The 27498-nt window shown below is 38.8% G+C and overlaps 1 long non-coding RNA gene across 1 annotated transcript; it reads right to left on the bottom strand.

The window, feature by feature from the left end:
- Positions 1 to 3562: 3562 nt before the first annotated feature.
- On the bottom strand, positions 3563 to 27261 carry LOC127692687 (uncharacterized). Its single transcript, XR_007979509.1, has 4 exons — positions 27239 to 27261; positions 20662 to 20787; positions 11240 to 11440; positions 3563 to 3903 (listed from the first exon to the last, which is right to left on the bottom strand). It is a non-coding gene; the product is annotated as an uncharacterized LOC127692687 (long non-coding RNA).
- Positions 27262 to 27498: the final 237 nt, after the last annotated feature.

The following is a 27498-nucleotide window of genomic DNA, read 5'->3' as shown; positions in this document are numbered from 1 at the left end:
GCATGCTATATCATTAACTCTGGTCTAAATAGAACATCAACATCACTGTCATTCAAAGCTCAGTGAGGTTGAGGCAAGAAAATCATGTGGCTAGCTTGCCTTATATGGATATCCTACCTCACAAACTGTATGATTGTCATTCAGGAATGTCATTGTACCTGACACCTCACAGACTACAAATGTTCTTATTATGCTAACAGGAAAATGCCAGCAGCAAGGAGGATAAACTGCTCTTTAAATGTGTTAATGAAATCACCTGAGAGGTTCCTTGCTTGTGGATGGAGAATCACAAACATATCAGCACATCCCTTCTCTCCTCTCTAGAATTGGCTTTACTTGTGATCAGGTCTAACTATGTAATCCAAACTGGCTAGATGCCTGGGTATATTTCTGTCTCTATCCCAAGAAGCAGGACTTGAGATGTAAGGCAGAATAGCATACTTTTTGTCTTCTGGGTGACTTATCTGATTACCTTGAACCTTATTGAAAATGAAAGGAAAGATATTAGCAACTTTCTACCTAAACGATCATGAAGTTCAGAACATTTGTTCCTTCTTCATTGCTGAATTTCCGCATCCCAAGTTCCTTCAGACACTGTTTAAATTTTGCATTTAACTGAGCCCAAAACATATATACGTAGTTTATCCCAGTCACACTAAACTCCTAGAGCAATTCCTGAGGGGCCTATGCTCAGGACGCTAAACAATAGGAAAATCGGCAAGATTTTCTATCTTTTATTATCTCTAACAGGTCCTCAACTTGTAGCCACAAGGTCTCCCCAGAAAACACATTCAGAGTCTACAACATAAATACTATTATTCTTTCTCTGGTTCAAATTAAGAAGAGCTAATGGCTGAGTAGGAAGTCCATACACACCTGGCTAAAATATTCCATGTTCTCCTTCTCTTGCTGTCGTGGGGTTTTCAGGGACTTTAAGCTTCCACTAGAACTCCACAGTCTCTACTTCCGCATGGTTTCTTTGCCTGATCCCCCACCCCACCTCCCCTTCAGTACTTGCATCAAGACTGAGGAAACCCAGGCAGGCTCATGAGCAGGTACACAGTTACAGAGTTCTATGTTCATGGATTTCTATTTTTTTCAGAAGACTTTGTGCATGTGAATTTTTGGTCTATATGTAGGTATATGAATTCATTACTAGAGCCAAGATTACCGGAGGAAATTAGAAATTGAGTACAGAACTTATGTGCAAACATATAGGTGCTTAGATCAAATAGGATCCAGATTGAATGTGGATTTTTTTTTTAGTACTGAGCCATGTCTGGAGCCTCATGTACTTTTCATAAATTAATTTGTACTCTAGAGAGCATTGGAGATCAGAATGCTTTGTGTCCTCCTCATGTTTTGATCTGGAACATTAACAAGTGATGACCTGGCCCCTCAGCCTAGTCCTATACTGATAGTACCACCTAAGTCGCCCCAGCAGCTCCTTGGAGGTCACCAGGCCAGCCAAGGCAGCAAAGATGACTGGGACAACAAGTGGGACGACATCTCCACGGTGGCCTAGGAGCCAGGCGTGCTGGGCAGCGAGTGTACCCGGACCTCGCTGGCTGGGCAGAGGCGGCCAGCAGCTACCTCTGTCCACATGCTTGGACCTGTTGCTGGGCTCACGCAGCGTCTCAGCGCCCCCGCTGTAGCAAGCTTCTGGAGCCAATAGCCACACTTGCCCTTATTTAACGTGAACAGGAAGTAAAAGTAATCGTTATTCATTTTCCTTAGATTTCCATTCCTTCCCAAAGATCTCCATCAGCTTATGCACTAAGATAACTCCCAAAATGTTATAGAAGCACCCTTTGCTTTATGAAGGCAGTGTTTCTCTCACTCCCCCAGGTATGTCCAATATTCTACCTTGATATTGTCTGTTCTCTCTTAGACATCAGTCGTAAAATCAAGCTTCAATCGGTTGTAAACATTTTTAGATGCCTCTGAACATTTTTATCTAATCCATAATAACCTCCTTCCCTATAATAGTGAAGTGGCTACTTTTTGGTGGTTTCTTTTCTCTACCCTGCTCATATAATACAAATATTAAAATTATATATTTAGTGACTATAATTCTCACCAAAACATATGACGTCTTTCAAAGAATATGTAGAGAGACACCAGCATTTATGTGGAAAGCCTATGAGACCCATGAGATTCAAAGTCAGGAGGAACAGCAGCCAATGGTTGTCATCGCATACTTCAAACACTAATGTGAAGATATGTTACAAAATAATAGCAACTAAATTTTGAGATGGACAAACTGAAAGGAAATTAACATGTCTGGAAAGTAGTTCCTGTCTAATTAGAATTAATGTTCAAATATTCAGAAATATATTCCAAAGAACACAATATGTGTTGTAACTATAACAATTTGAAGAAAACCAGGGAGTTCTTAGGTTTAGGGTCTACAAAAAAGAATGACCAATTCTTTTTAAAAATATTTGTAGTCATGGTGGTTAAAACAATTGGGTTGCATATAAAACAATGCTCAAGCATAACCTGGACACTTTTTTTTGGTAAGATTTACAGAAATTGTTCTCCTGTATGCTTAAAGCATACCTCCCTTCATATAATAATGTTTCTACAGAAGATTGGTACCGAATATGGCTTGAATGTCTACCTTTTCAAGAAACCACTACTGAGTTGAGAGTTAGTTCATATGATCTAGAGGAATAAAGAGAGAACACTTCCTGATATGATTAAGCTATCATGAGAAACAAATTACTTATAAAAAAAATACCTTTTTGGTGGAGCCTGGAAGGGAGAACCTTTGAATAAACTCGAATTTTGTCTTTCTAGTCCTGAATAGCAAACTGGTGACTAAGGTTGGTAGTCAACCTACTGAAGTCCGAGGATTCTGTAGCAGTCAGGATGAAGAACCATTGTGATGTCAGTATTCTAAGGGCCATGACAACGGACAAAAGGCACATGCATTTCTTTCCCTTACACTTAGTGGCTTTAAATTTGAGCCATACATCTTTGTAAGGAATGACATATTTTCACAACCATATATATACTGATAGCTACTCTTTCGGTAATTCATTACTCTACCCTGCTCATATAATTTAAATATTAAAAAATATTATGTGAATATCAAACTGTTCAAAACATATGACATATTGTTCAAAGAATATGTAGATAGACACCAGCTTTTATGTAGAAAGCATTTGTGAGCCATGAGATTAGAGGAGTCGATAGGAACAGCAGTCAATGGTTATCATCACACACATCAAACAATAATGTAAAGAAATTTTACAAAAATAATACCAATTCAGTTTCATGATATTAAATATTAAAAGTAAATGAACATATGTGGAAGATGATTCCTTTTTATGAATTAACATTAAATCTTTTAAACTTTTTAAAAAACACAATGTATTTAGGAAAAAAATAACAATTTGGGGAAAACTGAAGCATTCATAAATTTTAGGTTGAAGTTTGACCAGTTTACAAGAAAAGTTTGTGTTTTAATGGGTAAAAACAAATTTGATAGTCTAGAAAATATTACTGTCTTATGTTCATGGTAGGTAATTTTTGAAGACTTATAGAAAGCATTCTCCTGGAACAAAAAGCATAGCACTCCTTAATAACTTTGTTTCTTTAGGGAACTGGTACTGAATATTGCTACTGAGTAACTTTCCATGAAGACACTGCCAAGTTAAAAGCTAGTTTTCTAGATCTGGAGAATCAAGATAGAACACTTCCTGATTCCATTAGACTATCATAAGAATCAAATTAGTTATTATATACATACATTTACAGTGCAGCCTGGAATCGAGAACCAATCAATGGATGTGAAATGATCACTTTCCTTCTTGGCACTAAATACCAAACTGAAGACTGCAGTTGGTAAGCCAACCACTGAAGTCTGAGGATTCTTTAGTAGCCAGGGTGACAGGCCTGCAGTAAAACAAGGATAGTCCCGTCACCGACATGTTTGTATGTGAGGATAGCACCACATTCCTGAACTTATCAAAATGACAGATTGGCAAAAGGATACCTGATTCAATAGTTGTTACTTTCAAGCACATTTTAATTCCTTTGCATTAGGCAAAAGAGAGGCAGTAAAACTAAGGAAGCAATTGTATAATGAGAGAAGCGAAGGTAGAAGAGAGAAATGAAGTTTAAGAAAGAGGAATCGGGGAATAAGAACAAACTAACCTTGTACTAAGGCTATTAGGTAAATGTCTATCAGCCAAACAGGCACAGGAGTCATAACTCAACACCCTTCTCTGACCCAAACACTAAATGTAGCAGCAAAGTAGCATTACAGTTCCTAAGGATGGATAAATAAGATGTCAGAGGTGCTCCAGGGAATCGCATCAGTGGTTTCAATAAGTAACTTCCTACAATTTAACATTATTCTTCCTTTATAGAGAGAAATGAAAAACTGATGGACTTAATTAAAGGAAAACAAAAGGATATTATATTGTTGTTAAAGGATCAATTCTTTTTCTTAATTAGAATGATGATTAATAAGCGGAGAATTTGATTTCTGAACTCCCTGGTTTGAGTGAGGCATTGTTTCCCTGTAGTACTCCCATTAAGGAGGGCTCTGACTGCAGAAGGAGACAACACTCTCTCATCCCCACACACCATGGCACAAAACGCTGTGCGCTGTGTCCCATTGAGAGGACCCAGTACTCTGCCCTCACCCATGCCAAGTCCAGTCATAAGTGTTACACTGGAAGGTGGAGCAAGCGTACACTATGAAATGTGTGAGGTTTCCGACAGGGAAGGTACAAATTGAAAAAACAATCAATACTTTTTTTTCCTATTCTCTAAACTTCCTTTTAAGCCCAGGGAGGGAGACATGGTACAGGAAAGGCTCAGGGGGAACTGTGGGCCGCAGTCACAGCTCCTACACCATCTTAGTGATGTCATAGCACATACTCTTTCTTTTTCCCAGGATAATTTTTTCCATCCTGTTTCCCTCTGTATTCTTTATCAGTTTGTCTTCTAAGATACTCCTGCTTTTTGTTTTGTTTATACAACAGAACCTAAAGGCTGCTGTTCCTGCTCTGCCCCTCTTTCTTTACTTCTCTTAAGCTTATTAGAAGTCAAAGTTCCTCCAAAGGGTATTTGACTCCTCTTGCCTCTAATCCCAGGTGCTTCAGTGGATGAGGGGAACCACGCAAAATGTGGACACCAGCTGCTCTTCTGCAAATAAGAATGGCATCAGCTCTGGCAGATGTGTGTGACATCAATCATTTCCTACGACCCCAAACACTCTTCTGGCCAAAGCCTGGAGAACCGTGGTTAGTCACCAGCAAACATGTGTCATGAAAGGCATGAGCATGTCTGCACATGGAACAAAGCCCATGCTTCCACACACATCACATTAGATGCCAAATCTTCCAAAGGAAAGAACTCCTGGGACAGTTATGTCCAATGTTCCTTCAATAACAAAGAACAGTGAGTTCTAGAGAAAATGGGTTTCACTGAAAAAGGTATTCCCATGATTCACCAATTCAGTTTTCCTTACTGCACAGAGTTCTCTCTATATACTCTGGGGGAAAGGATTTCACACCTAAAATAATTTATCCACCATAGTTCACTTATGAATACAGGGTAAAGGCAAAGGCAAGCTCCAATTTCCTCTCCTTATACTTTATATATATTCTCATACACATTACCAAGTTAGCTATGGACAGGCATTACCTACATGCTAACTGAAGACTGACCAGAGCCATGTCCACTGTGTCTTCCTTTAAATAAGTGTGTGCAATGTGTAAGTTGGAAAAGAAGAAACCCTAGGGTTTTGTTTTTCACTGAAGTATGTGACGCCATCTCACTATCTGTAACGGGCTGTTCCTTTGGAATCAGCTCCTGTGTCACAGCGACCTGGCAAACTTGAATGCTTTCACTATCACTGGAATCCTTGCAATCCTGCCTTGGCTGTGACCCATTCATGTTTGTCCCAACTTCCCAGAGATGTCTTGCTCAGCATCTAATTAGTAAGGGAAGAATCGTCATGGCGCTTATCCCTGACATAGGCGTAGGACGCTATGTTGTGGTGGAAGCCTAAGTCTGTCCTGTTACATTAATCAATTTCCATAAAGCTACTTGGTTACAGATAACAGAGATATTGAAAGAAGTAATTTCAAAATGATCCCCAACTATGCTTAAATTCATTTGAAGTGCTACGTGCTGGAAATAAGCTTTAAACTGGTGAATGAGTTTATTCGCGTGTATACACATCTGAGGATCTATTTGTGCATGTTTCATTACAATAACTCACATGTGGAATATCATACATACAAGGCCTACGCCATTCCCATTTCATTATACAGTATGCAGAGCTGTTAGTGATGCCTGCATGTTCACACCAAGTTGGAAGTAAAGGCTGACACACAGGGACTCACCTCTTTACCACGATTTCTAATCCAATACTGCTATGACAATTATCCAAATATTCCTACTTGTGTGCTACAGTATTAAAGTGAATGTCAAGGCTTACATTTTAATTTCAATATGTACCTATCATTAACAGTTCAAAATAAAGCACATCATCTCTCAAGTTAGAGGAACTGAGAGGTGGCAGCATGCTAATTCAACAAGCTAAAACTATTTGCCACCAAATATAAACACCTATTTTAACATAAAGGTAAGTTTTGTCAAGTTAATCCTTTTTAAGTAAGCTGTGATTACCCAAATACACCAACTATAAAAAGGAAATACTAAAAAGGAAGAGAGAAAAAATAGAGAGGGAAACCTAGAAATGGATGCTGCCTCACAATGGAAGTCATTTTCAAAGGCCATTAACTATCAACTGCCTTATTCGTAGCTCTGATTAAATAAGACTATTCATCCTATGTCAAAGGGATGTGTCCAGTTTTGAGGAGAAGCTTTAGAATAAAAATATATTGCATGAACTTCAAAGAACAACCAAGCCACCCACAGCACATATTTTAGATATGTGACAAACAAGAAATACTATATATGAATCTTTAAAATTGTTAGAGATGTTTAAATTTGTTTGGGAGGGTTAGAAACCAGAAAAGAAAACACACATCATTTCCATTTTGACTACAAATCCTATGACTGGAACTGTGTTTGTCCTCATGAATTGAAAATACTAAAAGACTACTGGAAGAAAAATTTGTATTGAGCACTCTTGTAAATGATTTCCAAAAATATTATTATATATTTCTTATATATCTTTTAATCATTTCTCGGAAGTGCTAGGTTTTATACTAGTCAAAAAGTTTACTCTGTCATATCTCTGGTGAGCAGACGGTCTGGTAGTAATGTAAATCACTGATATAATTTTTAGCTTTCTCGATTTTGTCCCTCACCTATCTAGGAACTGATTTCTCTGGTGATAACTAACACATCATGCTAATGAGAGAATCTAATACACAACAGAAAAATGTCACTACTAATAATATTTGCATGAAGTTAAATAAAGCAACTGTAAAAGAATGTCAGACAGTTGTTCTTTAATAAGACACAGTTTCACAATGAAATTATGTTGTTAATTTTGTTACATCATTGGGTGAATCCTAAATTACTCCATAATGATGCAAGGCGTCATTTATAATTCTAACTTGGTATCTCACTCTACTCTGAAAAGAGACCTTATTAAGGGATCTGCATTTTATTTGAAACAGGTTAAGTATACCTGAGCAATAATAAAAGGTATAAACACCTCTGGTAATATGGGAAAAGTACACTATCACCATTATCTGCACAGTGTCATTTCTTAAAAAGATTTCAATTAGATCGAACTATACCTGCTCTTAGAGGAAGCTATAAGGATTTTATTTGCTACTGTCTCAAATACACAAACGTACAAATTATGTAGAAAAAACAGCTTTCAAAGTATGATTAAAAAAAACAAAACAACCTTCCAAAAGCAAGCTCCTTTCTCCTACCACCCCCATCTGTCTTTTTAACAACACCTTAAGAGAGTATCCTGAGAAAAATAACCTTTGAGGTTTTAAGAGATAAGGAAAAGGAGAAAATGGTTTTGGACATTATCAACTCATAACTGAATCCAGAACTCTCAGTTACAAAAGTCAACAGCTACACAAGTCAACAGCTACACCTCTCAAGTATCTTGCTACAAGAAAATATTATTTTTCTAAACAACAATAACAACAACAAATCATATTGATTTTTAGAGGAATAATCTTTGATTTTAGGGAAAATAGTGTAAGGTAGAGAGATGAAGTCAGGAAGTCCCATTTAAAGCTTTAAGGGGAACAGACTTAACTCCACTGAGTCTGAGTCCAATCATTTGCTAATGTTAGATAAAGGAAAGATTTACAGTTAAGGAAATCTAACTTTGTTCAGGGGAAATGCAAGATACAGATTGTCCCATGCCTCTGCCTAGCTTACGTTTAGAAGACACAGACCTAGATTCTTCAAATTCAGCGTTCATCCGATTCCCAAGCATACATTTTTTCTGTAGCTAACATCATATGTGGTGAGTTCTCTATAGCTCAGTCTTTAAACATCTTTTACTGGCTCTAGTAGTCAGTTTTGTCCAATGCTACCAAGATATTCAAGGAAATATTAATTTTTATTCTACTATAGAAAACTGTGGAAAACTGTACTTAAAAGATTTCATTCACTCTATGAGCTAAATTTTTACTCAGAGATTAAAATAATCAAGCAGAAAAGCCTCTTTTATCCTAAACAATTATATATAGAGAATTGTACATATTTGATTAAATTAGAAAAAAAACCTTTTTATCTTTAGCAAAAGGTGGCTTAATGTGGATATTGAAACTATTATTCTTCAAAACTGTTGACTTTTAAGAGAGCATTTCAGGAATCATTCCCTCCCCCACCCCATCCCCCATGCACACACTCTGTCCCACTCACACTGAACCAGCACTGCTGACCCACTACCCATAAGGAAAACAAAAACATTAGGCATGCACAGCACAGGCTTATATTTAGGCAGATTTTGAATTTAAGACTACACACTCTGAAATGGCATCTTGAAAGAGAAAGAAAAGTACATCTACACATGTAAACATATACTCTTCTTAGATGACTTCCAAAATGCACAAAAGGTAAACATTTAGTAACTCTGAAAGTAAATGGGAAGCTAAGCATCACTAACAACACCAAAACAACAACAACCACACACAAAAAAACAAAATAATAGCAAACTACAGCTAAATGGTTGATTACAATACTTTTTAAGTTTGTGATTTTCATCCTTTGTCATAGTGTTCTCTGTCATAATCTGTTCATCAAGCATAAAGGCCTTCCCTGTGTCTATTCTCACAGGCACCAAGGCTCACAGTCCACATACATTCATACAGGTACACAAGCAAACACACAGAAAACACCACAGTGAGCTGATCATACAAGTTTCTCTATGAGGAATTTAAATTATTTTCCTAATTCTGACCTATTTTTATGTAATTTGCTTTTATTTCTTTTAGTCCTAAATGTTTTGCATCACTTAAAGTCTCCTTAGATGCAAATCTACTTGGAAATGGGCTCTTGCCAAAGCAGCAATCTAAAACATCTATGTGGTTCAATAGCCATTTATCAATTGATCATTATCTCTATCTGTTTTATTAACTCTTTTTTCACTAGAGGGAAAAACCTAAAGCAATCTAATCTTTCACAGCATGCATGTACATACACACAACTCAAGGAAAACCCGGATTGGTGATATCTAAATTTTAAAGTGGGGCACAAGTTATTCGATTCTAAGGTTAGTGAAAACACACACTGTTCCAACCACAAGAGAGCCACCCAGACAGAAAAGTGCTTCAGAAAAACATCTCGAAAAGTGTTCTGCAGAGACAAGCAGCATCTCTGTCAGACAAGAAAGGAACTTTTCAGTGTGAAAAAAACAAAAAAAAAAGGATTGCACATAAAGAGTTGCTTACTGGGCTTATGTTGATTGCATTTAAATCTCAGCTTACTGGATCAGTAGTTATCAGGGTCCCTCTGCAGGATGTCAAATACACCTTATTCAAATACATTTCTCCTATCTAAAACTGGCTGATAAAACTGTTTACCAATTAAATGTTCAAGAGCAGGGCTTTATGCACTTTCTTGGGCAATTGTTATTTCTAAACTTGTGGCAGTTTACAGCCTTTAAAGTAGTTTTATTTCATTACCAAACATTTTAAAATCTACCCCAAAGTATTCAATTTCCGCGAACTCTTACATACAAAAGAGCAGTTGCAGTTATTTTAAAGGAGTGGGGCAAGACCAATCTTTAAACAGCTGCCATCTACTTAACATCCCAGTATATTTGTTAGTACTACTTTGGTGCTGCATGGAAGATAAACTAACTCTTGCTTTGTATGGGTTTGGGGTAGGCTTCTGAAAAGAGGAAAGTTTCTGGGTTGTTTCCCCTTTGCCTCCACTTAACCCTCGCTCCCCCGCGGAGCCTGAGAGCCTGCAATTGTGCAAGAGGAGCCGGGCACGCAGGGCGCAAATCACCAAGCACTGCGGGTGATTAATGATCCGTCTGCTGCTGCCCTGGCGCTCTCCAGGCAGCTCTCCCTGCAGGGCAGCAGCCGAGCTGCCTGCGGCGGCTGAGCGAGAAGCGGCTCTGGGAGAACACAGGGGCCGAGCCCAGTGTGAGTGCACCTTGCAGGGCGGCGGGCAGGTGACAAGCCGAGCTGGCTGCACCAGGGCCAGGGGAGCACGGGGGAGAGCGAAGGCACCGAGCCACCGAGAGCCGGAATGGAGGCCGAGAGCAAGCCTGAGTGCAGCCTGCCGCCCTTGGCCTGACCCGGCCGGCAGGGAAGCCTGCACAGCCTCGCTCGGGTCTGAGTCCAGCTGCTCCAGACACCAGAAGTCAAACCCGCTGCTGTGAGGGGCCCGCGCTTTATGACTGTTCAGTTGCAAGACCTACTTCGAGACAGCAGACACTTTGACCAAGTCTTTCACAGTCAGAAAGATACATTTGTTGAGTGGCCTTTTCTCTTTTTCGCGGGAAACAAAGAAATAAATTAAGGCAGGGCTCAGGCTGTACAAGGTGAAACTTTGCAACAAATGCCTTTGCTTTCTCTAACTTCGATGTCCTTTCTCCCCTTTGCCTTAAAGAGCCCTTGGGGAAGCCATGAAGTAACACTGCACATTCCAGTAACACAGAAATGACAATATATATATATATATATATATATATATATATATATATATATATATATATATAATTTCAAAAACATTTAGAAAGAAAAGTAGCAGGAAGAAAAGGGCACATAACAACTCGAGGTTTCTTTAAAAAAAAATGAAAGAAAAAGTAACTTACCTGTTGGGACATTCTGAATAAGAGGTTAGTATCAGCATTTTGCCATGTCCCCATGAACCCTGGTCCAGCCGCAGTCGTTCTGGCTCCGAACTGCATGGAGTTGTCAGTACAGGAGTCTCTTAAAGTCAAGTCTCTTGCCCTCTTTGGCTCTCTGTCTCTCTGTGTGTCTCTTTCTCTCACATCCACTTCTGCCTCTTCTGACTGAAAAGTGAAGGTGGATTTTTTGAGCTTCTTGGCAGCCAGTAGCAGGAGTACAGTGTAGGTAAGAAGCTGGCTGAACTGTGCATTTCATTCGGGAAGGGGGAGATCTGGGGGAGGGGGGGTCAGAGCTTCCTTCGCACCTTCTGCACAGATATCCCTATCATTTATGCATAGATTGTGACTCCCCTAGCTTGCCTCTGCTCAGTTTCACAGCTGCCTGTCAGGTGCGCAGGCAGCACTGGAGACCCAACCATCAGCTTCAAACCCTCAGCCACTGCATGTCATTGGACAGCAGAGCTAGGAGTCAACTGCACTGTTCCACTGTCAGGCACCAAATGACACTGTACTAACCACCCTCCAGATACACAGATAGACACACACACTGGTGCATACTCCACAGACTGCCACGATCACCACCCACAAGGCCAGGGAAAGCCAGGGCTCCTCCCTGGGAATTTTCGCCAACAATGCTTTCTGCTGTAACATGTTATATCCAGCACCAGTCCTTTCTTTAACACTTGCAAAACTATGACACTTAAATATTTTTAGTTAAACTGGAAGCAAGTAAAGATTCATCTGGAGGAGAACATAAAGTTTGCTTAGTGGCTTTTTAAATATTAGCTGCTACAAGTCACACCGTAATGCTGGGGCTATTTATAACCACATATAAACTCATAGGGAAAATAATATACAGAGATTTGACCTTATATTATAAAGGGTGAACAAGCAAAGCTACCAGTTAAACATGGAAGATGTACACTAAACATATGCAAAAATAAATATATATCACTTAATACCCAGCACCTCAAGCCATTAATTACCAAATGGAAGGTTAAGTAAAGAGACACTGAAGGAAGAGAAGAAAAATGAATACCTTTTCTTAAAGCTCACATGCAGAATAAAAACCTTTGTTAAAGTTCTCAGGTAAGACATCTACATCAACCTTTTAAATCATAAAAAAAAAGGGCAAAAGATGAAGAAAAAAGTAACCTGTCCTATTTCAGGCAAAAAGTAAAGCATATAAAAATGCCATTTTTCATTTAGGACCTCTATGGAAAATTCTATAATGTTTCCCTGCCTGATGAAATATAACCCTGATAGCAGGTCATATTTTTAATTAAACCAGTTTTAAAACAAAACAACCATTTGTTAGATAGTATTTATCTCCCTTATTTATGGAAAAAGCAGAACTGAACAAAATCCACTGTACATAAACACTGTAACTTCAAAATGGAAAGCTAAATTCATGCCATCTCATAAAAGTAGTCAGCAGGAAAAAGCCATCCTTCCTAAACTTAAAATGTAAGGAACATTAATCTTCAGTCACTTACAAATACTGAGGACAAATGTAGCACTCTGTTTGCTCCTTCTTAACGAAAGAATAACAATAAACCTTCCTCTCAGAAACAACAAAAGAAACAGAAAAGCATTTCGATGGCAGCCTGTGTCATTAGTGGACAATGAGAAAAGATGAGCAACCGTACGCTATGTTGACACAAATGTGCCTTCCCTTCTAGAACTGACATCTCCTGAAAGCTTTTCTGTTAAACTTCCCTCCAGTTCACCACCATTAAGCACAAAAAAGTCTCAAAAGAAGCAAATTCAATATCTGAAAGGAGACTAACAAGAACCCAAAGAATTGTTGCCTTAAAATATATTAAGTCTACCTGTGGTCAATAAAAATATTCTTTCGAGGGGGAGGGCGGGAAAAGCCCCTATGAGTCAGTTGTCAACGGTGACTGTACCTTTACTATTACCCACTTAACTCCCTCTAAAATTTGCTAGCCTCTTGATTTCTGAAGTGGCACTCAGTGCCTCAGTTAAGCTGCCTGCTCAGCTCCTGACCTTCCCACTAATGGCTGTTATTTGTGGGAGGCTTAAGGACACTGTCAACAGCAAGCTTCCTCCTCGCTCCCCTCAAGCACTGTTGTATCCTCTGCCTGCATGTTCTCTCTGGCCTCTTCTGCTTCCTCTCCCTCTCTCCTAGTCCTTCCCCCTCCTTCCCCACTCTCCCTCACTCCCTCTTCCTATTTTTCCAGCCCCACCCCTTTTTCTCAGTTCTGAGATCCTCTTCTTTCCCAGGTATTTCCCCTAACCCCCACACATGCGGGCATGAACGAACGAACACACACACACACACACACACACACACACACCATACCATACCACACCACACCACAAGACAAAAATCAATTTTCATGCAGCAGCAAGCACCTGCAGTAATAGACTCTTTTATTAAAACTGTTATTCTACAAGACTTGAAATTCCCCAGGGATCGGGCCATGTCAAAGCCGATATAATTAACTAGAGGCTCAGCAACGGATCAATTACCAGACAAGCAAGTGACAGTGAAATCAATGAAAGATCATCGGCCACATTATCAGTGTTGCAACTCATTAGGGCAAAACTGAGAAATGTGCTCAACACGAGCCCAAGCAAGGTGGCATTACAAAACAAAGGGCTAATTTGGAGACCCCGCTGTGAACAATCTGTAACTGAATTAGCCCTTTTCCCCCCTAAACTGCACAGCTCCATAACTAAATGTGATAGACTGAGAGAAGCAGTTTATTAAGACACCAACCCCAAGTTTATTTAGTTCATAAACTCTCTCCTAGAAAATCAATACAGTCTGTACAGGGTTATCAGGTTGACTAGCTAATACATCCAAATCTGCTATGCCCAGCCACAGTCCTCTGACAAAATGCTACCCAGAGTATGCAAATCGGTCTCTCTCAGACTGCAAGGTCTAACCAAACAAGTCTGCAGCAAAACTATTACCTAAATATTCCTGCCGTAGCCACGCCTTAAAAACATCAGGATAGGGCTGGAGAGATGGCTCAGCAGTTAAGAGCACTGAGTGTTCTTTCAAAGGTCCAGAGTTCAAATCCCAGCAACCACATGGTGGCTCACAACCATCCTTAATGAGATCTGATGCCCTCCTGTGGGGAGTCTGAAGACAAATACAGTGTACTTACATATAATAAATAAATAAATCTTTAAAAAAAAAAAACATCAGGATAGCCTCGTAAGATTCACAAGAAAAATCACAACAATTACACAGTACTGTACCTCCTAGATGGATTTTGTCAAACAAAATTTTAGTTAATTCCTAAAATCAGTTAAAAAAAAAAGTAAAAGCTTCATTATAACAACAGACACCAGTCCAAAGAGTTAGCTATATATAAACATGCTAAAGTACAAACCTTGAATGTTTATGTTTTTTTATTATGTTTAAAACCATTTTTTAATAAATTTTAGAACATAAAATTCTGACTCCTATAGAAAGTCCCAAAATATGTTATGTGAACTTGCCATCCATTTCCATAGGGAAATGTAGAACCTTGATGCTTTTCTAGCCAGTAAGAGACTTGAATTGTTTTTTAGAGACTCAGGTCCATGACTAACAACAAAACCAAGGCACCAAGACATCTCCTGAGGCTTTCCATTGGCTCAACATTCTGTAGATTACAGAATAACCCTCTGAAATCCTTTGTATCCAAGTTATTTACAACTAGGCCATGGGGATAAACATTGTTTTCACAACTATTGCTTTCTTCCTGATTCAAAGTCATGTACTTCAGATTAGGGGATCACAAATCTGAAAGGTCACGTGACACTCCTCACAGTCCCTGAGACTGAGAGTTAGGCTGTGTACACTGAGAGGTCCACCAAGGAGCTCTCAAGGTCCTGAAGAAACTGTAGAACTAGGAGTAACTAACTCTTCTTCATAACACACAGCAGTAACACACACACACACACACACATACACACATACAACTCTGAAATACTTTTACAACAGTAACATAAGACCAGGAGAGTGGACAAGATAAGCAGCTCTGGAAATAACTAATGATGTTTTAACACTTACAATGTTTTTACTTATTTATTTATTTATTTATTTATTTTAAAAAAAAACCTGTACTATTAACATGCCATCAGTATACTCAACTGGCTTCAAATTCTAAATCCTAAATGTTAATTTTAAAAAATAGTTTAAATTCAATTTACAGATGCTACAATTACACATTTGTTTTTATCTGGTATTTATCAAACATTTCACCAGTCATGCTTCTAATAATATTTTTTAAAGTTAAGCATATATACTAACCCTGCACTAACTGCACACTTTGGATAGTAATTAAAAGTTGTAATTACAGGAAATTCATACTTTTAAAAACCTTTTTGCACATAACGACACACTGTGCATGTACCCTCAATGAGATCCAATTAGTTACAAAGAATTTGCATTTCAGTTAGTGTAGGATAACAAGACTACAGAGAGGTGCAGTGCAATCCCACCAACAGAGGAAGGCAGTGTGTTCTTTCCTGTTCGCTCTGTAAGCAGTAATTCCCACAAGTGATTGCTTAGAATGTTACTATCTTTTTAATATTTTGTAGTGAGGTGAATTTGGGTCTTTTATTTTCTCAAAAATTACACAGTGATGGAAAAGTTAGTCACAGTTACTGACTACTGACAGGCCAAAGAATGCTCTTTTGCATATACTTTTGGAATAAACTAGTTTATTTATTATGTTGCTTTTTGTTTGTTTGTTTATGGGAATATAACCCATCATTTCTTTATATATATATTACAATTATTTTTTTTTAAAGACAGAGTATCATCATGTAGCCCTGGCTGGCCTGGAACTCACTTTATTGACCAGGTTGATTTCGAGAGATCTGCCTGCCTCTGCCTCTCCAGTGCTAGGATTAAGGGTGTGCTCCACCATACCCAACTTTACTTTTCTTCACTGGATTTAATTTCTTCAAAACACAGGGCTTTCTTAAGGTCATTCTGTGACTGGGAACATAGAAGCTATATAAAGGTCGTGGTTCTGTGCTAAGAAACTCAGGCCCTGCACTAAGAAAGCACTTGAAGGCTTTCTTTCTTTCTCTCTCTCTCTCCCTCCCTCTCTCTCTCTCTCTCTTTCTTTTTTTTTCAGTTTTTTTCCTCCCTAGCTAGGGCTACAACGTAAATCCTGAACAAATATAAAATAAATGTATGGCTTGAGCACACAGTTTAAGAAGCATCCGCAGGACTACTGACAGCTTACAGAACCGCACCTGTGACTCCCTGGGCTCAGTTCTCTCGCTGTTAGCAGACTCTGTAATCTGTAATGACAGTGTACTGGCCTTTGCTCTTCCTTCAGTCACAATTTACTTCCAAAGCTTGGTTAAGTACAGACCTGGGTTAAAGATCAGTGGTTTTTCATGTGACACATGCTGGTATTTATCTAATGGCTTGTCAAGACAAAACTGTCCCTGTTCTTGCCAAAATAATAAAAATGATGCTTCACATCGCATGACAATCAGCACTTCCTCATGGTGGGACAGCTCGAGCTTTCTGTAACTCATCTATTTTATAGAAAAAATATTGCTAACTGGCTATCCACTCTCAGTGTACAGAATCAGGTTGCCATCCTCAAATCTCTTTCCTTCTCAGAACTCTAAGGCAACCTGTAAACTAGTCACTAATGACATGCGACCTTAACATATAAAGGAATGCTGAAGCTCAGGTTCCTAATGCATTAAGGCACATAACTTAATATATGCAAATTATGCAGGAGCAGCAGGCTGGTCTCAGTCACAGAGGTGGGGCAGGCAACTGAGGAAATGTCATTTTTCTTGAGAACGAAGTGTAGGACTTGCTTTGCAACATCTGTTGGTCTGTGTGGAATGCTAACAGATGTGTTAAGTGGGAAAAAAGGAGAAAGAACTAATGAAGGAAAACTCCTCTGAACAGATATTTCCCTCACTTCCATACTCCTAAGGAAGAAGGTTGACAGTCACCCTTTCCCCTAGTGAAGCCTGCCACCCTTTCCCCTTGTGAAGCCTGACACCCCTACTTTATTGTGCCATTTCTTTTCAGACACAAAGTTAAGGAGGAACAAATTTGGTTCAATATAAAGAATAGGAAAAAGTAAAGCTAATAATAATTTCAATTTTAAATTTTAAATAATAATTTCAATTTTAAATTTTAATTTCCACTTTTTTGTTTGCTTTATAATTGTATAGTTATCTATGTTTATACAATTTGATGAGAGGACAGTAAAATATTTGTTTCCCTTAACACATATAAACCCAAACATAATGAGGACACAAGCACATCTATGTGCACTCTGTGGAGAAAAGAAGAAATGACATTTAAAAGTACTTCTTAAGATCAAGAGCTGCTTGGTTGATAATGTTGTTCATTTGAAATGTAAATAAGTAAAATAACCAAAAAAGATCATAAAAATAAAAAATGATAAATAAAAGATCAAGATCTGAATTATCTTTTCGGTTTTGTTTGGTTGTTACAGGTGTTTTTGTTTGTGCTTTGTATCGTTTTCTTTTTGAGACAGGGTTTTTTCCACATAGCTCTGACTGTCCTGGAACTTACTATGTAGCTCAGCCTGGCCTCAACTCGAACTCACAGAGATCTGCCTGCCTCTATGAATTATCTTCCTTAATGTAAAGATACTCATTGTTACAATTAAGATTCACCTAATATTTACACCTAAATCTTTGCTTTCCAACTGATTTCCAATTTCTTTCTTTCCATTTCGATCTCTGTAAGAGATGGACAACTGTGTCTCGATTGCCAATGTTCCCAAACAGTAACATCTGGTAATCATGGGTCCTCATGTTTAAATTTTAAGGAACCAGGAAAATTTTTCTTATTTAGCAATTGTTTTTCTTGTTTCAGTTTATTCGGTGACTGAGCTGTAAGTAGCACATTGACATGTATGTAGCAGTCTTTAATTCAGGTTAAAAGGATGACGCATGGCAGGGGGTACATGGGGGTACATGGTGGTTCAGATTTTAATCCCAGCCCTTGGGAGGCAGAGGCAGGCAGACCTCTGTGAATCCTAGGCCACTTTGATCTCTATAGTGAGTTTCAAAGCAGATAGGAGTGAGATCCTATCCTCAAAAAGATATATGATTCGTGCACGCCAACAACTAAATGTAACCAAGTGTCATATGTAAACGATCTAAACTACACAGTCTATTACTCTTTCTATTAAAATCTTTATGGTAAGAATTTAGGTTTAGAGTCCATGAATTAGCTAATTTAAAATTAGCTTAAAGGGTCTTTATGAAAAGGAGAAGAAAAATCTAAATTCATGTTATCATCTTTGATTGGCATCTCAATCCTTCTCCTCCAAGAGTCTGTGTTAGAATTCACTTGTTCCTTCATATTTATAATATTCATATATAACTATATATAAATGCCAGATGGCTTTGACAACCTAGTTGGACATTTCAACATATAGTAGCTTCAGCCAAAACAGCCCAAAGATTCTGAGGAATAAGACCATTGTTCAATTTTTAAGTAAGAGTACCCATGCCTTCATTTATAGTCAGCTTTCTGCCAAACCATTATAGACATACTAAATACTCAAATGTGAACTCACAGGAACACCAATCACATCAGTGCACGAGACATATATAACAGCTGCTATGCACTGAGAGAAGAAAATGGTGACCAATACTGACAGAGAAAACCTTATGCAGTAAAAATATCTTTATGTGACCAGAAAAGGAACACAAGCCCCTTAAACAAGGTTCGAGCTACTTCAGAGAGTGACATTAACATTCCCCTTAGGAAAATATTACCTAAACGCTTTACTGAAAAGGAGAAAATACTCCAATTGACACTTGTCTAACTTGCCTGAGATGCTGTGTCTGACACCCTAGTCAGGGCTGAGCGCCGGAATGCACTTCCAGGAAATGTTAAAAGGCTATAATCCATGGATGCAAAAGATCAGAAAATGGACAGATGTGGTTAGGTACAGTAGATCAGGTAGCTTACAAAATGCTAAGGAAATGAGAATCCCTTGGAATCAAGATTCACATTTCAAAAAAGCATCTTCAGTCAGTACAAATCTTATGCCTACAAAAGATCAAACATTTTCCTATTTTGTTTTGATCTAAAAAGTAAAAAAGCGACTTTAATTTTTTTGTGTGTACAAGCAGTGACAAAAGCTGTCTTACTATCACAAGCTTCAGTTGATGTCCTGTGAGAAAAATCTTCTGAAAGAATCAGTGGTATCTTTCCTTAAATGACTATGAGGATAAAAATAAAAAGCAAAAGCAAAAGACAAAAATCCAACAGGCTGGGGCATGGAAGTGCACTGGGGAATTACTTTCATATGACCACGAAAGTTGTGGGATTGTAAAGATAATATTAATGCTTTTATTTACTTCCTTCTAAAAACTGTAGCCTGAGATGCTGGCAGCTCTAGTAAAAATGTCACAGTAATAGTTTAAATTACTGTCAAGAAGGAAAATTGAGATTCACTTCTGCACAAGAAAACCCTGTTACAAGGCTCAATACACACAAACACACACAAACACACACATACATACATACATACAAACACATATACAAGTTCTCACAAACACACACACATACATACATAAATACACACAAACGCACACATACATGCACAAACACATGCACACATACTAACAAACACATATACAAGAACATACACACATATACATACATGCATACATACACAAACATACACAAGCCCTTACAAACTACTTAGACACAAAAACATGCTTACACACAAAATCATGCATATGCCCACACAAACATACATTTAAGTGAAAAACATTGATGCAAAGAAAATTTGTATGATTTCTGGATTGTTTTTCAAATTAAAAAAACTTAAATAGGAGAGTGGGGGCCTTTGGTGTAGGACCTCGGCTGGACGCAAGCAGGCAGGAAGCTTTTCACACACAACTGCACTGTCTGTCCATCAGCTGATGTCCTGGTTATGATCATCTTAGGGAAATTCATTAGTCTGCACGTGTATGTGTGTGTCTGTGTGTGTGTGTGTCTGTGTGTGTGTTACATATGTGTTACATTTCAATTCTCAAAGATTACTACCCTAACACATCCATTTTAAAAACAGTGACAATTAGAATAAATCTTCCCTAGAACTATGTGTAAAAAATGAAAAGGGGAAAAGGGGGATGAAATAAAAGAAGACACTTTATCACAATCAAAATCATTCGAATTATTGCCACAAAATTCTATTTCATGCAGTATCTTCAGAGGTTAAAAACTGTTGAGAAGCAAGTAAACACATTCATTTCCTAGCGTGCACATGAGTGTGAAAGACAGTAAGGGGGTGGAACAAAGAATAATTATGTGGGAACAAACCTCAATAGGACAGTCAGAGAATGTGAGCATATTTAAGTGACTTAAATAAGAAAGAACAACATACCTCAAGTTGAGATGGATCAACTCCACAGCATGGGACTTTAAAATGTGCTTGCCAGTCCTGGTCACCAAGCCTGCCTTCCGATTTGTAACTGAGGCAATTTGGAGGCGGGGAGGGCACAAAATGTGCCTGTTGAGAGATTAGAAGAGGAAATTTTATATAGTCTGCAGGCAGTATTTTACAGAAATCCTGGTTGCATCAAGATACTTTATCTTAAAAACTACAGATATAATATACTCCTCTGACCACTCAAACACTTGTAAAAAGAGTTAATTACTAAGGTGTATAGCAACCTACAGTTAAATATATGAACCATAAGAAAACAACAATGAGGAATAACAGAATAGCTCACTGAGGGGTGACAGGACAGGGGAGCCACTCAGGGCTTCTTGAGTGCAAGCCTGTGTGCTAAGAAGCCAAACCAGCATTGCACTTAAGATTCTTTCTTTAAGGAGGAACTGGACTGTCATGTGGGTATCTGACACCGGGGCTGCCAAACACAAGTTCTACCACTGAGCCACACTCCAGTCAATACCCCAACTTACTCCATTTTCTTCTACTAATCATCAAGAAAATCATTATAAAACTTTTTACTCACTGTTGAAGAACTATTTATCAAGCTTCACATACCAAGTACAGGAAGTTGTGGGGACACCAAAATAAGACATGATCCCTGCTCACAGGTTTATAATCTACTACAGAATAAAAGCCATGCGCTAAAACGACCTAACATAAATAGAGATAGTGTTAAGGCAAGCACAGTAGATCCTTATGATTTAGGGAGGGATGCCTTCCCACTGATATGTGAAAGAAGCATCTAAGCAAAGGCTGCCTTTGTTCTAGGCCCTGAGAGACCACCAATATTCCTCTAGAGAAGTGATCTAGATTCACTAGGGCGCAGGGAGGATGATGGATAAAGCAGTAATAAATGGGAAGATGCGTGGGTAATGGAACTATGGGTAAGAGTCCCACAGTCCACTCAGTTGCTATTCTGTTATCCACAAAGTCATCAACCAACTCTACAAAAAGACAACCTCAACACAGGGCAAATATTAATATTTTTAAAGAAAGTACATCTATGACAACACATTAAAACATAACTAAAAGGAAGCTAAGAGATCAATCAGGGAACTATTATAATAAACAGGTAAAATAAGCAGATAAGACTGATGAAAAAAAAAGCAAAACACAAAAGACACTGTGGGAATGAAATTAAAGCCCTAGGAATGACAGACAGGACATGTGTAAGGACATGGGACAGATAGCTCACTGGTTAAGAGCACGCTGCTCTTGTGGAGAGCCCAAGTTAGTTTTCATGTTGGGTGGCTCACATCTGCCTGTAATCTTGTTAATTCCAACTCCAGGGGATCCAATGTCCTCTTCCAGCCTCTGTAGGCACTTGAATGTATGTGCACACACAAGCCCCCCTCCCAAGATGCAGACACATACACACGATTAAACATGTGGATCACAAGAGCCAGTGTGACACTAGGGATCTGGCTGGCAGCACTTTCTAGAGAAAGGAGAATACAGTTTAGCTCAGTCTGAGGAGCAAAGGAATGTGTAATTTGGGGCAGGAACAGTAAAATAACCTTGGGGTTTGAAAAGCTAGCAGGGTTTAAAGGAGTGTCCCTAGGAACAGACAGCTTGTTTTCCACTATGGAAGGTTTAAAAAGAAAAATCTAGAGTGAGCGAAGGGTACCAAGACAGTTAAGAGGATATTGAAGATCTAAGCCAGAGGGAAAATGATATAAAGGGTCCTAGGAGAGAATGTGGTAAGAACACAAATGAAAAGGTTCTCTGAAGAGAGGAAAAAAATCCCTCAGACACAAAGGAATGATATAGAAATTTTTCCCTGGTAAGAAATTCAGGCATTAAGGCCAGGCAGTGATGAATACCCCTTTAACCCCAGCACTCAGGAGGCAGAGGCAAGTAGATCTCTGAATTTGAAGCTAGCCTGGTCTACAGAGTGAGTTCTAGACAGCCATGGCTACCCAGAGAAACCCTGTCTCAACCCAACAAAAACAAAGAAATTCAGGAATTGGTGTGTGTGTGTGTGTGTGTGTGTGTGTGTGTGTGTGTGTAAATAGGACCTACTCAGTCTACTCAGTTGCTTGCATATACATGCTTTGAGGACCAGACACTTGGCATTGAATAACCAATGAGAGGGCATCTTCCATAGGGAAGACAACCTCTCTCAGCATCCCTTAGTTGTCTGTAGTTCTTATCTGAGGTTGGGGTCCCACGGGATTTCCCTCTTCCACTTTTCCCCCCTCATTGTCCTTGTTCAGGCCCTGCCATATTGTAACAATTAAAGAAGATGAGGCCAGAAACTTGAGGAGCAAGGGTGGGCCATGGAAGTTGTTAGAGGAAGGAAAGGGAATGGAGAGAAATGATGTAATTATATTTTACTTAAAACAATAATAAATACACTTAATGTTTTTAAAAAGAAACACAGATATTACAACTCCAGTTAAGAGCACAAACTAGAGAACAACTGGAGAAGAGAAAAGGAACAGTCTACTTAAAAAGGCACAATGAAGGTCAGAATCCATGAGTGGTGATCAGAAGACAGGTCAACTGCAGAGAGGGCTGCCCCTGAAAGTACTTAGGAAGTCTCCTCCCAGTCAAGACAATGTTGGCTTTAAGACAACGCATTGGGCTTAGTAGTTAAGAACATGTACAATTTTTTTTTTGCATGGGATCCAAGTTTAGTTCCCAGTACCTACATGAGATGGCTCACACCTGCTGTAACTATAGCTCCAGGGGATTTGATAATCAGGTGCATACATACATACATACATACATACATACATACATACATACATACATACGTATGTACATAGGTGCATTCGTTTTCTCTCTCTCTCTCTAAGATTTATTTATCTTTTAAAATTTAAAGAATTTTTTTTTAAAGGCAGTGTAGTTAGGAGTTGGAAATACTGACACTGAAATCTGAAATACTGAAAACCAATAAAGGGTTCTGAATGCAGAGAGTAATGCCTTGCTCCAGAACATATAGCCCAGGAAAGAAACAGAACTTTGGGAACAATAGTGATCACATACATTGCCACACTGATGAGTTCATGTAAAAGAATTAAAATGCCAAGAATACATTTTAGACCAAATCATTTGATTTTTATTTATTCATAAACCCAATTCTAAATATATACAGAGCATTTTTTTTTTTAAATGGCTGCAAGTTTACTCCTGGCTAAAGAAATTCCCCAAAGCAAATAAAAACTGGAAATATTTTGAACTATATCACATATATGATTTGAATTAAGGAGAGAGGAGATGTCTAAGAATATTGCTTCATTAGCAGACATGAGACAAAGCTGAGGAGGTAAGCCCCCCATCCCTTACTGCTGACTCCTACCTCCAGGCCCATGTGATCCAAAGTCACATCAACTCTCTACCCAATTAGTGAGGATTGCATTAGGAGAACTCAGCACTTTTAGTCCAGAATCCCTCTAGAGACCAGGGAAAAGATGAGTTCCATCACATGGCCAGTATCAACAGCCACTGAACAAATATCTCAGGGACATGGACAAAGACATTTATCTGCTGTGCTGGCAGCCACTACAACCAGCCTTCCTAACAGAGTCCTTTCTGTAAGGACCGCTGTCTAAGTGACCTGTCATATAGCTTTATAAAGAAGCATTAATACTGTGGGCCAAAATGAGATTGATCTTTGAGCTTCGTGGTCTCCTGTTGTCAACAGTGCATTATAAAACCAATACTAAATACTTTATAAACAAGTCTCCCTACAGTGTATTAGAGAAACAGTGCATATTTCATGCTCCATAGTTAGGTAGCCACATATCCATCAAGCTAATAAATTATTTATTAGATACCCCGAAGTGCAATAAGAGTCAATAAACTAACTTCTGAATACTTGTATGCAACTATTTCAATGGAAATTGTAACCTGGATGAGAAAACATTCTCACTAACAATGGCAGATGGAAGACCCTCTCTCAAGTATACCATTAGAAGGGAGCACATACGTTGAGAGAAAGAGAGAGAGAGAGAGAGAGAGAGAGAGAGAGAGAGAGAGAGAGAGAGAGAGAGAGAAATTCCTGTCTAGAAGATAATTTTTGTTACTGAACTTTAAACGATACCCAACACCATACACATTTCTTCTGTTTGCATATACAGGCCTCTGATTCCCCCATCCTCAGGGAAATAATAATTGGTAGAAACATGTCTATCATACCTCAACTCAGATGACAGCTCCTACTAATGCTTTGCAGTTGTGATTTCAAAGAAACTATGCAATGCCTTGAGAGTGTATACAACAAGGTCTGTGATATACACGCAGTAAGGAATGCAGAAGTTATTAACCAAAGATTTAAAGGAACTTTAATTTATTTTTTCGTTTCTTTTTTTCTCCCCTTGTATTTTTGGTTAAAGCTGCCAAGCCCTTAGAGACATGTGATGCAGTCCCCAATGCCCAGTCCAACATCACTAGACTAGAATTAATCAGTGGTTAATTCTACCATTTCTGAAAGAGGACCTTCTGTTCTGGAATGTATTCCAGCCCTTCAAAGAAAAAATTCCTTCAGCTGGGAGTTATTTCTCAAACTATCAGAGGCGTGGACCTCTGTGTAGTATTGCGGTGCCATGATTTCACATGCTGGCCACATTAATAGTGAAGAGCAAGCATCTGTAACCCACAGCTGTGTGTGCTCCAGCCCCAAAGCACCCGCAGGGCCGATGCCAATGCAAACCACTCTTCCCGACCCACATCAGAACCACACTGGTTTTCTTCAGGAGCCAGAGACTCGAGATACAGTTCTGAAAATGTTTTTTTTGGTACTTTCCACTCACGTGATGGGTATGGACTGTCAAGAAGAATACTGTCAGGGTCACTGGCTCTTTCCTTCTCCCCACATCAAGTGGATAAGCTAGAAAGGGGAAAGTGAGGGGGGAGTGCAGTGGAGGACAGGCTCAATGAATAGCAGATACATGTATAAAATGTGCATATATGCACAATGAATATATACAGTGAAAATATTTTTTTTTCAGAGAAGGAAAAACAAAAGTTATAGTGTTGAAGTATCCTAAAAAGCCCCTGGGAAACAACCTAAACAGATAAACATACAGGGTTTTTTCCCCCACAGTATTTTTATTTTTCTTCCTAATATCTTATAGTTTTATTCCTATAGGCAAGAGTTGTGAAGGTTGAAACACATTTTATGAGGGTTAGGTGAAAAAAGCAGAAATAAAGGAGGAGCATGAGAGGGATGATTTCACATTACTTTCTCAAAAGACACATCCCTGAGTCCTAGGCATCATGAAAGCAGATAGCAAAGCACAGACTGAGACTAACTTCTTTGTATTATTTTCGCTACTACAACCACTACTGCTAAGATGACTCTTCATATTAATGACTTTGGTATGTAGACAAACTATAAAAGATGCAGTCTCTGACCTCAAGTACTTATCGATGTCTGTGGGGATTTACCACTCCTGCTAGATTTACTTTCTTCTTCATACTCTAGCCCAGAGGAAGTGATCATCACTCAAGACTTGGAGCCTTTCCATGAGTGGGGCTTATATATGGCAAGGAGAAGGGGTATTTGTCCTTGGACACAGATGGTACTAGATCCAAAGCTCAGTGAGTCTGGTTTGCTTGCAGCAAAGAGAAAGACTAAAATTTCTTTTTAAAAAATGACAATGATCTAACTGAGCTTTATTAAAAAATCATAAAGTATAAAAGTACACAGTACTCAGTATTTTATCCTATCACGCACATGTATGCACTGAACTGGTATCATACAGCTATCTCCATATGACTCAGCAGCTTCTGCCATACAGCAGCCCATGTGCCATTTATTCACATTGCATGCCCAGCAGTCAACTGTGTATGTGGTTAGAACTCCAGCAAGGAGACGTTTTTTAAACATAGGATTGACTATCTGTAGAAGCTTTTACTTACTGACCAAATCACTTAACCCAAATTTTCTACCTCCAAATGGTAGTAGTAGAAGTAATTCATAGAATCATTGTGAAAACCAAATACTTTGGTTAATACAAAAGGTTTACCTAGTTTCTAGACATAGATACTCAACAAATATGAATCTCTCTCTCTCTCTCTCTCTCTCTCTCTCTCTCTCTCTCTCTCTCTCTCACACACACACACACACACACACACACATATGCACAGTATGTGTGTGTGTGTGTGTGTGTATGTGTGTGTGTGTGTGTGTGTGTGTGTGTGTGTGTAGATTTCAAACTAGATGGCTTTGGGCATTTTTGTTTGGCCTGTGTTTTAATTAATGGCCAACATATAAAGTTCACATATAAAGGGTGAGTTAGACAGAGACAAAAGGTAAGTGTTGGGAAACTAAAGGTATAGCATAAATATTCCTTTTCAACAACTCTAAACTGGGGTGGAACAGAAGCTACTGTCTTTTTAGCAGGCACCCCTCCCCCACCAGTCTGTTCAACCATCACCTGTTTTCCTCATTTTGTTGTTTGCCTGGCTACTTGAGCCTTTCAAGTACTACATATGGAGAGTTCATTCCCACACACAAAGGAAAATGGTATTTAAGCAAGGCTGGCCTTGAACTCACTGAGATCCACCTTCCTCTGCCTCCTGAGTGCTGGGATTAAAGGTGTGCACCACCATGCACAGCTCCACATGTTTTCCATTGCATTTTCTTTCAATCAATGGAAATCTTTTCTTTGAAAAATGAAGATGTGAATTCTGAACATGGGGGAAGAGCAGTGCAGAGCCTGGGTGTCTTAGCCTTTGTAATTTGAGGCATCCCGCGGGGAGGTTGGGGGTGACTAATTTAATATGATTGCTTTACAACCAAGGAAACTGAAGCTG

This window comes from Apodemus sylvaticus, chromosome 9, assembly GCF_947179515.1.
Source record: "Apodemus sylvaticus chromosome 9, mApoSyl1.1, whole genome shotgun sequence".
Classification (NCBI taxonomy): Eukaryota; Metazoa; Chordata; class Mammalia; order Rodentia; family Muridae; genus Apodemus; species Apodemus sylvaticus.
This window is presented reverse-complemented; position numbering and strand designations above follow the sequence as displayed.